This window comes from Balaenoptera musculus, chromosome 4, assembly GCF_009873245.2.
Source record: "Balaenoptera musculus isolate JJ_BM4_2016_0621 chromosome 4, mBalMus1.pri.v3, whole genome shotgun sequence".
Taxonomy (NCBI): Eukaryota; Metazoa; Chordata; class Mammalia; order Artiodactyla; family Balaenopteridae; genus Balaenoptera; species Balaenoptera musculus.
The window spans coordinates 8,123,860-8,134,828 of record NC_045788.1 but is presented as its reverse complement, the minus strand read 5'-3'; the positions used below and the strand labels follow the sequence as shown (position 1 = coordinate 8,134,828).

General features: G+C 40.2%; 1 pseudogene; it reads left to right on the top strand.

Annotated features, from left to right (window-relative positions):
• The first annotated feature begins 1,768 nt into the window (after window positions 1–1,768).
• Window positions 1,769–2,873, top strand: LOC118894741 (annotated as a pseudogene).
• The last annotated feature ends 8,096 nt before the right edge of the window (window positions 2,874–10,969 follow it).

The following is a 10,969-nucleotide window of genomic DNA, read 5'->3' as shown; positions in this document are numbered from 1 at the left end:
GCTCTTCACTGCAAGTTATAGCTGACAATAGCTTCAAGTATAAAGTCAAGTAATGGTTAAGCATAACAGAAAGTTTGGCGGTATAAATTCCAGGGTTGGTAGCTCATTCTAGAGATGTCACAAAAGATCCATGACTTTCTGATTTTTGTTGCACTGCTATCCTCAGCATATGTCTGATTTTTTTTTCATATGGTTGAAAATGGCTGCTGAAACTCAAAATAATCGTGTCCCCACAGGGATGGAGAGAGGTGGGGGGCAAATGGTCTTTCTACTCTCAATGCTCTTTCATTGAGGAGGCAAACACTTCCAGAACCCAGAAACATAACTCCTCTTACATCTCATTGACCAGAATTGTATCACATGCCTGCACCTAGACCAATGACTAGCAAAATGAAGTGAATTATCTCCATTGGTTTAGGCCAATCAAAAGTTATCCACCAGGTCTGAAGTCCTGGTCTACAGGAACAAAATAGGAAACTGATAGCAAGGAACAAGGGAAAATGAAAATTGAGTAGATAACCAATGGTATCTACTACTTATTTATTTGCATAGGATCCTAGTCGACTGAGTCTGCAGAAAGAAAGTCCTTAAGGGTCTGAAAAAAGAAAAAAAGTGAGAATGGATACTTATCAATCTTTCCTGTTTAGACTGGTAGCCACAGTGGCTCAGTAAGCATTATTTGGGTGGTTTAGGCTCCAGGCTTCGAAGTGTCAGTTCTAGCAATATGACTTGTTTTCACTGTTAAGACCTTTCAGTTCTTGGTGACATTGTTGTCTCATTTGTAGAACAGAATGAAGCCCATGAGCTTGGAGTTTTAATAAATTGATATTTTCATAGGTGCTTGAGATTGGAAATTATTGGTAAACATTAGTGAGAATTATTTATGAATGAGGAATATTCATTGCATATCTCTTTATAACTTTATACCAAAGATAATGGTAGGGTCAGGATCAAAATATAATTTCAGTGTCTTTAATTCTCAGCACAGTTCAGAGTTTGTGATGTATAGTTTAAAGTGGTCTTTAAAAATAGATTTCAATGGCCAACTTAAATATGAATACCTTAAGAATATTACTGGTAGTATTTATTCTACCTAACCAACCATCTATTGGGATTTCCATGTGACTCTACTGCTGTTACATCAGCTTCAAATAGTTAAACTGACACCTCTCCTTTCCTGGAAGCCTCTGCTCTTCTCAAGTTTCTTATGTGGTTTATTCCATCACTGTGCACCAAGTTGCTTAGTTTTGAAAATCATGGTTATTCTTGATGACTCCCTTCTCAGCACATTCAATGAGTTGTCAAATGTTATCAGTTCTGCCTTTAACACAGTTCTCATGCTTAACCTTCCTTGTTCATTTCTCTTTCAGGTTAGCAGACTATATTTACATCTGGGGTGATTATCTGGCAGGGGGGGCGGTGGGTAGGTGAGGGTTTCTAGTGTTTGGAGGACTTTTCCGAATTTTCCAGGTTTTCTATAATCATTTATCACCAGAAAAAAATGAATATAAAAACAACAGAATCTGTTCTTCAGAGATGTTAATTCGGTTATTCTCAGTGTCCTTCATTCCTAAGTATATGATGCCTGTATCTGTCTCTGTCAGCATCTAATCTTCTGGAAGGCATGACCCTGGCTCGTAAACATCCCACACAGCCTAGGCATTCCAGCAGTGTTTGCTCAGTTAAATTTAGTTGAAGACTCGCCGCACCAGACAGCCTCTGCTGGTCCTCTGGCTGCTCCACGTTGCCGCTGCCTCGGCCCATCACTAGCGAAGAAGAAATCTCTACGCTCGTCATCCACGATCGCTCTGGCATGTGCAAAGCTGGCTTTGCTGGGGATAACGCCTCTCGGGGGTCCGAGTTTCCATCCATCATCGGCCACCCCTGACAACAGGGTGTCACGGTAGGCTTGGGACAGTCAAGTGGCCGATGAGCCCAGAGCAAAGCTCAGCATCCTGACCCTCAAGTGCCCCATGGAGCACGGCATCATCACCAACTGGGACGACGTGGTATGGAAAAGATAGGCACCAACCACAGCTTCTACAGTGAGCTGCGTGTGGTCCCCGAGGAGCACCCCCTGCTGCTGACCGAGGCCCCCCTGAACCCTGAGGCCTACCCTGAGAAGATGACTCAGATCTCCTTTGAGACCTTCAACACTCCGGCCGTGTGCACGACCGTGCAGGCTGTGCTGTCCCTGTAGCCTCTGGCCGTACCACTGGTACTGTCCTGGACTCTGGAGACGGGGTCACCCACACTGTGCCCATCTACCAGGAGTACGTGCCTCCCCTCCCCCCCCGCCCCACGCCATCCTGCGTCTGGACCACGGTGGCCGGGACCTGACCGACTACCTCGTGAAGATGCTCCCAGAGCGTGACCGCAGCTTCACCATCACCGCCCAGTGGGAAATCATGCGTGACATCAAGGAGCAGCTCTGCCACATCGCCCTGGAGTTGGAGCAGGAGATGGTCACCGCTGTGTCCTCCTCCTCCCTGGAGAACAGCTGCGAGTTGCCTGACCGTCAGGTGATCAGCAGCCACGATAAACAGTTCTGGGGTCCAGAGGCGCTCTTCCAGCCCTCCTCCTGGGTATGGAGTCCTGTAGCATCCGGGAGATCACCTTCAACTCCATCCTGAAGGGTGACGTCTGGGGAGACAATCATGTACCCCACACCACCCGTAGGATGCAGGGGGAGATCACCGGCACTGTTTCCCAGCAGGATCAAGATCAAGATCAAGATCAAGATCAACCCTCCTCCTAAACACAAGTACCAGGTGTGGATCGGGGGCTCTATCCTGGCTTTCCAGTTGATGTGGATCAGCGAGTGGGAGTATGACGAGGCCCGCCCCTCCATCGTCCACCGCAAATGCTTCTAAATGGACTGACTGCGAGCAGACCCGTAGAATTTGCTGCATAAGTTCATTCAAGAGCATAAATTTGCCCTGGCAAGTGTGCACACCTCACGCTAGCCTCATGAAACTGGAATAAGCCTTTGAAAAGAAATTTGTCCTTGAAGTTTGTATCTGCTATCAGCCCTGGATTGTACAACTTGCTGATTTTGACCTTCTGTTTAAGTTAACTGTTCCTTTGGTCTATGTTTAATATCCTGTACGTATCTTTGATTTAAACCCCCAATCCATGCAGCTCCATCACTACCTGGCTGAGGTGAGAACATGTTTGTGGAAGAAAAACCCATGGTCCTGATGAGAATCTGCGAGCCCATGAGTTTCTTGACCTGTGCAGGATATCCGTGTGTAAGAGCTGCTTATTCTGGGATTTCTTTAGAGGCTGGCAAGAGTCCTGAGCCAGCTGGCATTTGTCTTTGGTGTATGACGAGGTTGGGAAGGTCCCAACCTTAGAACCCACTTTCCTTTCTTACCCCACAATTTCCTGCCGGAATACCTGGTGGTCGTTACTTCCCTTGAGATGGAAAATGGTTTGCATTTACACCTATAAATGGATTCATCCTTTCAATTTACGTAAGGTTTTTGTGTGCAATTCCCAGTTCTTTAAGAGATGACAACAAATGTTGGCTTTCTACTGTCACGTGAGAACATTTGGTCCCAGCAACACTTGGTCATTGTGAGGGAAATAAAAGTACTGCAGTAAACAACAACAACAAATTCAGTTGATTGTTCGGGTGGAGGTGAACCACACAAAATTTTGCCACTCTTAAGATTAAAAAAATAACTAAAACAAATCCTTAAAATTTTAGTCTTCAAAAATCCTCCAAATGGCTCAAAATTTCAAAAGAAAGAATAAGAGATTATGAGAAGGAAGAGAAAGAAACTTTCAACCTGCTTCCTTTAGAAGTTACCATTAATTCTTTATCAGTTCAAGAATTTATTTCGTTCTTTGTAACTTTCTCCAACTTTTAGTTTAAATCTTTTTTGTACATTTTTCAATAACTCTCCTTTCTTCTCTTGGACTCTGAGTTGAATCATATCATTAAGATTCTAGGCAGAAAGTTTCAGAACGGTTGGACATTGGGATATTACAGCATTCAGAATAATTTATTCTACATCATTAGTATATACTGCACATCTACTAAGCCTAAAATTTTGACAAAGTCTTTGACAAAGGCTGAGAGAAAGCAGTTCCCAGAGAAGGAAGAAAAGAAATTTCATTCTAGCTGGCTAGACTAGATAGCATCTTGATTTAATATCAAGGCCCCCAAATATTGGCAAGTAATGATTTTTGTGTAAATTATACACTTTGATGTGTACAGAGGCTATGGAGCATTTTATATGAAGTAATAATATTAAGTATTTTGATTGAACTAATGACTGCTTAATCTGACATCTAAGGAAATAAACAACACTAAATATGACACACTCACCCTTTATGGACTTAAATTCTGGGACAGTCCAAGTTGCCATTTTTGCTGATCTTTGTGGATATAAGATTGAGTTACTTTATTAGCAACCACAAGACTTTCAATCTTCAGTTGACAAATTATGTGGCCACTTCTAGAAAGATTGCTCAAGTCTTCCTTATTATTAACCTATCAATCATAACTCTGATTTTTAAAATAAAAGCTTATTTCTTGTTGAATTTTCATTGAAACAAACATGCCTGTTATCAGTTGTGTTCAGGGACTCACATCTTGATAGATGACTAAATGTCTCTCCTTTCCTTGGATCCTCTCTCCCCTTCTCAACTCTCTTTATATAAGAATTGTTCCCATCAGATGAATGGCTTTGAATAGCAATATTTACATATTTCAGTGGCCTGTAACAACATGGTTCATTTTTTAAAAAAAAAATGCTGGTATAATCAACGAACAAAAATCACATAAAAAAAAAGAAAAGAAAAAAAAATGACACACTACTGTTGATTATAATTTTTTAACATTTTTAAATACTCAAAATACCTGCTTTAAAAGAATGACAAAAATGGAATGAAAAATGGACTGATTTGCATGGTCAGGCCAGTGGATACAGAGAAGACGCCAGCTTCTGTGTTTCTCCAACTCTCTGGTGTCTTGGTGAGTCTTGGTGAGCCTACGCTTGCATGTAGCAATGTAAATTGAATACAGGGTAAACTGAATTTGAATGAATCTCCAGCCGGACAAAGCAGTTTTCTCTTTGACCACTTCAATGGAAAAGTCATAGTCAAATCAGTTGGTTCCTGCAATTTTTCAAAAGTTGCAAGAGCTTTTAATACAATTTAACAAAATGGAAGGGAATGAGAGAAAGCATTCTCTCCCACATACACTCAAAATCTTCTCTTTTCCTCTCTCAGGTACAAACACTTGTACAAATACAAATGTTCATTTGCTGTTTTTATTGTTTTAAATAATAATAACTAACATTTACACAATTCTTACCAAGTGATAGGCAATGTTTTATCCCCTTTATATTATATATAGGGGATATATAAGGTATAAATTTATGCTACATTTATAAATATATACATTATAAATATACACTATATTTATAAATATATATATAAAGTGTAAATATACACTATATTTATATATAAAGTGTAATATATACACTAAAGTGTATTATGTATTAGTATAAAGACTAATCTTCACGCAACCCAATGAAGTAACTGTTATTATCCTGCTTAGTAGAGAAGGAAACAGGCAAAGAGATATTAACTTACATCCTCAAGGTCACACAGCTGGTAAGTAGCTGGTGGGATTCAAATCCAGGCGTCTACACCAGAGTGTGGGTTTGTGAGGTTGATGTGTTTCCCTCTCCCTGTTGTAGCCTTCTTGAACGTGGAGACTTCCTTATTCAGCTACAGAACAGAAATGGCCCTGGTTTCAGAGGCACTCAGGTCTAGATTCTGATTTCAAACTCTGAGAATTCATAAATTATTGTAGACTGGCTCTCAAAAAAAATAAAAGTCCTGATTTATAGTTTAACTTGCTTTCCATGATGTAGATACTTCTGACGTGACTGATTTTAAGTTACCCGTAACTTAACAACTAGCTTGCAAAATTCTTGAAATTCTAATAATCAGCTCTTGCAAGCTGATATGAGACGGCTCCAGCTGATGGAGAATCAGCAATTGAAGGGTGTCGTTCAAACTCGGGTCACCATCATCTAGAACAGTGACATGAGGCGGTTGCTCGTTCATATTTATTAAATGAAGGAATGAAAATGCCTCAGCTTCTCATACCCTCAGTTCGCTGTATCAGTAAAATATTCATACTAGTAGTATCAGATGGGTTGCTGAATGGATCAAATGTTAGCTGAAAAAATGTCTGCAAAACGCCCAGCTAAATGCCTGGAACTTAATGGAACATACATGTTCATTCCTGTCCTTTTGGATTACTACTCCTTGCAAAGTGTCTTTTACTGAGCGGGAAACGAATGAGTGAATGAACAAGTGAACAACTGAATGCATTGGTAAGGAGCATCAGTTTCAGATAGAAATGGGTGACTTTAGTCTTTATCAATCAATGTGTAACGGAGGGAAGTATGTGGCAGCGTTCACGTTTTCGCTACTTCACCATAATTTTAAATGTCCCTCTTGCCTTAGCCCAGGAATGTGAATTCAAATGCCAACAGAGGCCAAGCTGTTAAATGATTAAAATGTGCTCAAGGGGAAGAAAGTTGGGAATAGATGGGATTAAAACAAACTGAAGATCACACACTCACCATATAGGCACACACATTTAAACAGTTTTAGACTTCTGTGTGAGCCAAATAAAACATGTCTTGGACTAGGTATGGCTCATGGACTCCCAGCATTCCACCTTTGTTTTTGGAATGATAAAAAGCATGGACTCTGGGGCCAACACTGGCCTGATTTGAAATCTGGTTGTGCCACTTACTGGCTAGTGGTCTTAAGGCAAGTTACATAAACATTCTGGGGCCATATCCAAGGGGTGGAAGTGACCCCCAGAGACTCTAGCAGCAACCAAGAGTGAGGCCAGGCATGCATATGATGAACTCTTAATCCCCAGATAACTCCCAAGCAAGAGGTAGGGAGGTAGGGACAGGTTTACTTGACCCTTTTTCTTCTGCACATTGGCCAGGAGGAAAACATTTCTCCATGCTATTATTGGAGACTCTCTAGTACAATAACTGGTTCTCAAACTTGGATGCCCATTAGAATCACCTGGAGAGTTAAAAAAGTGATTCCTGGATTCCAAGCCCTGCACTTTGATATAATCAATCTGGGGAATGGCCTGGCATCAGATGATTCTAACATGCAACTTCGATTAAGAAACACAGTCTTGGGCTTCCCTGGTGGCGCAGTGGTTAAGAATCTGCCTGCCAATGCAGGGGACATGGGTTTGAGCCCTGGTCTGGGAAGATCCCACATGCCGCAGAGCAACTAAGCCTGTGCACCACAACTACTGAGCCTGCGCTCTAGAGCCTGCAAGCCACAACCACTGAGCCCACATGCTACAATTACTGAAGCCCGCGCGCCTACAGCCCGTGCTCCGTGACAAGAGAAGCCACTACAATGAGAAGCCCGCTCACCGCAACAAAGAGTAACCCCCGCTCACCACAACTAGAGAAAGCCCGCGCACAGCAACGAAGACCCAATGCAGCCAAAAATAAATAAATAAATAAATAAGAAATCAACTCCTTAAAAAAAAAAAAAAAAGAAAGAGAAACACAGTCCTAAAAGATAGAAGGAGGAAAAAAATTATATGATTTTCAGGGGACGTTATGTGAATTACTTTAACGTACCTTTACAGCATGCTATTTTCTTTAACAAATGAATGCACAAAGGCTTTCCACTGGACTTCAAATATTTAAAAAACAACAACAGCCATTAAAAAAACCCAGTTTGGTCTCATGCACACTTGCATTTATTCAACTGTTTTCTGTTTAAAAAAATGAATTCTGCCTTCATGAGACATATAGGATGACATATGATTGTTGCTTTAAAACGTGAATGTTCTGTCAGTCATCTCTCTTGGCTTGAATTCTGCCTTGCCCTCTGGATGAACTCCCACCAAGATAAAGCTTAAGTGTCTCACCTAATTTGCCAGGAGGCTGCTTACCTATTTAGGTTAGGGTACCAGAGTTGATGAGAAATTCTTTGGGAAGCCAAGCACAAGTTTTTGCTTTCAACTATTTATAGCAATCAGCTGGATTTTCCAGTCCCTCATTAGATCAATCATGGCCATTGTCTTACAGTTGAGTGGGAAATCGTTACAGGTGGAAGAAGGCAAGATGCCTCTAATTCAGCAGAGGCCCCCCTAACAGGAAATCTGCGAGGAATTATAATCAAATAGGAGACTTGTCAGGGGAATGGGGTTGCTTCCAAGGCAGGATTTCTGAAGCCTTTCTGGATTCTGGGTTGAACGTAAAATAAAAGGTAGAGAGAAACTGCAACAAACCCACATAGACAAAGAGAAGACAACGCTTTCTTTCAGGTATATTGCAAGTCTGGTGGTGGGTTTTCAGCTTTCACTGAAATGCCACTTGGTACCGACACACTTAGATTTGGCGGGGGCTTATCTTTTTTATGGGTCAGTTATTTGGGAATGTGTTTTACAGATGGCCCTGTTTCTGGGTCCAAACCCTGGGCTTATGTAGCATAGTACACTGCACATCTTCGCGGCTGAATCAAGTGTCACATGTTATGGGCCAATAATTTGGAAAGTTCTTTTTTCCTCTCTCTGCTTTTTCCCTGGCCTATTGAGCCATGACAGTCAAAAGCCAGCTGAACCCATCATGAGGGGGAAGGCAGGAGGGAAATTGCTGGGCTCCAGACTTCTGCTTGGGCCCCTTACGTGGGCTCTGGGGTGACCCTAGGAGCAGGTGGGTCTGATTTGGTATCACTCCCATTAAAACCTGCCTCAGAAATCAGTTTATTTGAAGGAGTTAATGAAAGTGCTAGATATTTTCTACCCACTGGCAGAGGGAAAAGTAGTGCACACGTCTGAATAAATAACTGAAAATGGCTTCTCACTGTTCAGGAAGTACAATCAATTTGAAATTAGGATTATGGAAACATCTGCGAAAATTCAAGTGTCATCTCAATTTGGGCTCATTCAGATCCTGTATTTTTCAACTTCCCAAGCAGTGCATTTAAAATCTAATCCTAATTAACACACATAGTTTAATTATAGCCAACAAAATATTCTACAAAAATTGTGTGTGCTGGTTGGGGGGATGGGTGGGGAGGGAGGAGGTGAGGGGGAAGCCAGACAAACGTTCCCTGATTGTAAAACTTCTTGTTTGGTTAATAATATAAATCCTCAAGATTTATAACACACACTGAAGTTTGCTGATCGGGAATCAAAGTCACATAAAAAAGCGTGGAGCCTCTTTGCGTCCTAGACCTACTTTTTTTCTTTCTTCCTATTTCTTGTTAACCTGGAAAGAACAAAAGCCTTGTTAGTTTGGCTCATACACTCTCGTTTGGGGAGAACTTTGTTGCTTTGTTTATTTTTTTCCCCTCTGATCAGAAGATAAACCTTTATGGTTGTGTTTGAGTACAAAGAAAGACATAAATCTACTTGCATAAAGCAAACTTTATGGTCTGTTGTTTTAGTGATGAGGAACACCTCTAAGGATTTGAAGGTTTTACTGAGACGCATCCAGCATTTTTGGATGCTTTATTGGAAACTCATCCTGATCAACCAAACACAGCAATCAACCATCTTGCAGAATTTTTGGGAGGTGCTTTCCCCTCCCAAACTTGGCATAAGTGGAATGTGCAAAGGGGACATAAATTTAAAGAAAAGAAAACAAAAATCAAGCAAACAAGGGGGGAAAAAACCCATCTAGAAGCTAAAAAAATAATTTTAACTAAAATTAACACTGGGAGAGAGCCTAAAAATCCTAGTTGGCTTAGACTTTGTCATTTTGCATCATTATTTTGATCAATTATAAACATAAGGGAAAAAAGGAAGATTTAAAAATTTCCTTAAGTACTTTGTTCCTCTGTTACTCATGTTAAAATACAGAGGACTAACTTCTACCCTAGATTCTGTCTGCAGAATTTAATGATTGTCCCTATCGTTGAAAAAAGAAAAACAGTCAAATTCTTGGTGTCATTCTGAAAATTTTATTGTGATATTGGCTGTAATGAAATTTGACCCTCTGTTAGTATTAAGCAAGTCTAGGTTTCTGAGGATATGGTGTTGATGTTTCTTAGGTTAATACCACTGTAATTTCCCACAGTAACCCCAGTCTTGAAGACAAAATTCATTTTTTTTTCTTTTTCACACATTTCATTTGCTTTTTATCATGCATTTTATTTTTTTCAAAATTCATTTTCTTTAGCATTTAATAGTCTGTACACTTGCCTTGTCTATAAGTCAATTCCATTCCTTTGTCCATCAAAATTTGTAAGAATTTATAACAATGGGGCAGTTTTCAATTGGTTAATAGTGATGAATGAATTACAGAGGGTACGCTATGACACTTTGTTGAAAAGAATCTACATTTCTTTGCAGAAACCAGTATCTCAGAAAGGCCTGTACAGTAAGAATGTAAGGTATTTCTATACTTACAGGATAAAGTTTAAAGACTAGAATCAACCTTGAAAAGTGGTCTGCAGAGTAAAATTTGATTAAATTTTATTGAATAGTAACGCTAACAATTTTTTTCATCAATTCTTAGTCTCTTTCATTTTTTTTTCTCTCTTCTTCTTCTCTCTCTTTTCTAGTGTCTTGCCCTCCAAACTGAAGAAAGAGATCGTTCATTCCTATCTTTGTCATAGAGCCTAGCACAGGACCTGGCACATAACAAGAAAGCAATAAATACAAATTGAATAAAAGAATTAATTCTACTTATTCATTGATTTCCATGATGAAATTAGAGATATGATTTTTGGCTAGGTGTAGGAAGGTAGCTATAGAATTAAGCATAATAATCTTCTGGTGGAAAAGGTAGAAAATTATTATATCATTTTTTATTTTATTTATTTATTATTTATTTATTTTTTTGGTGGCATCATGGGGCTTGTGGGATCTTAGTTCCCCGACCAGGGATTGAACCCCGGGCCATGGCAGTGAAAGAGCAGAGTCCTAACCACTGGACCACCA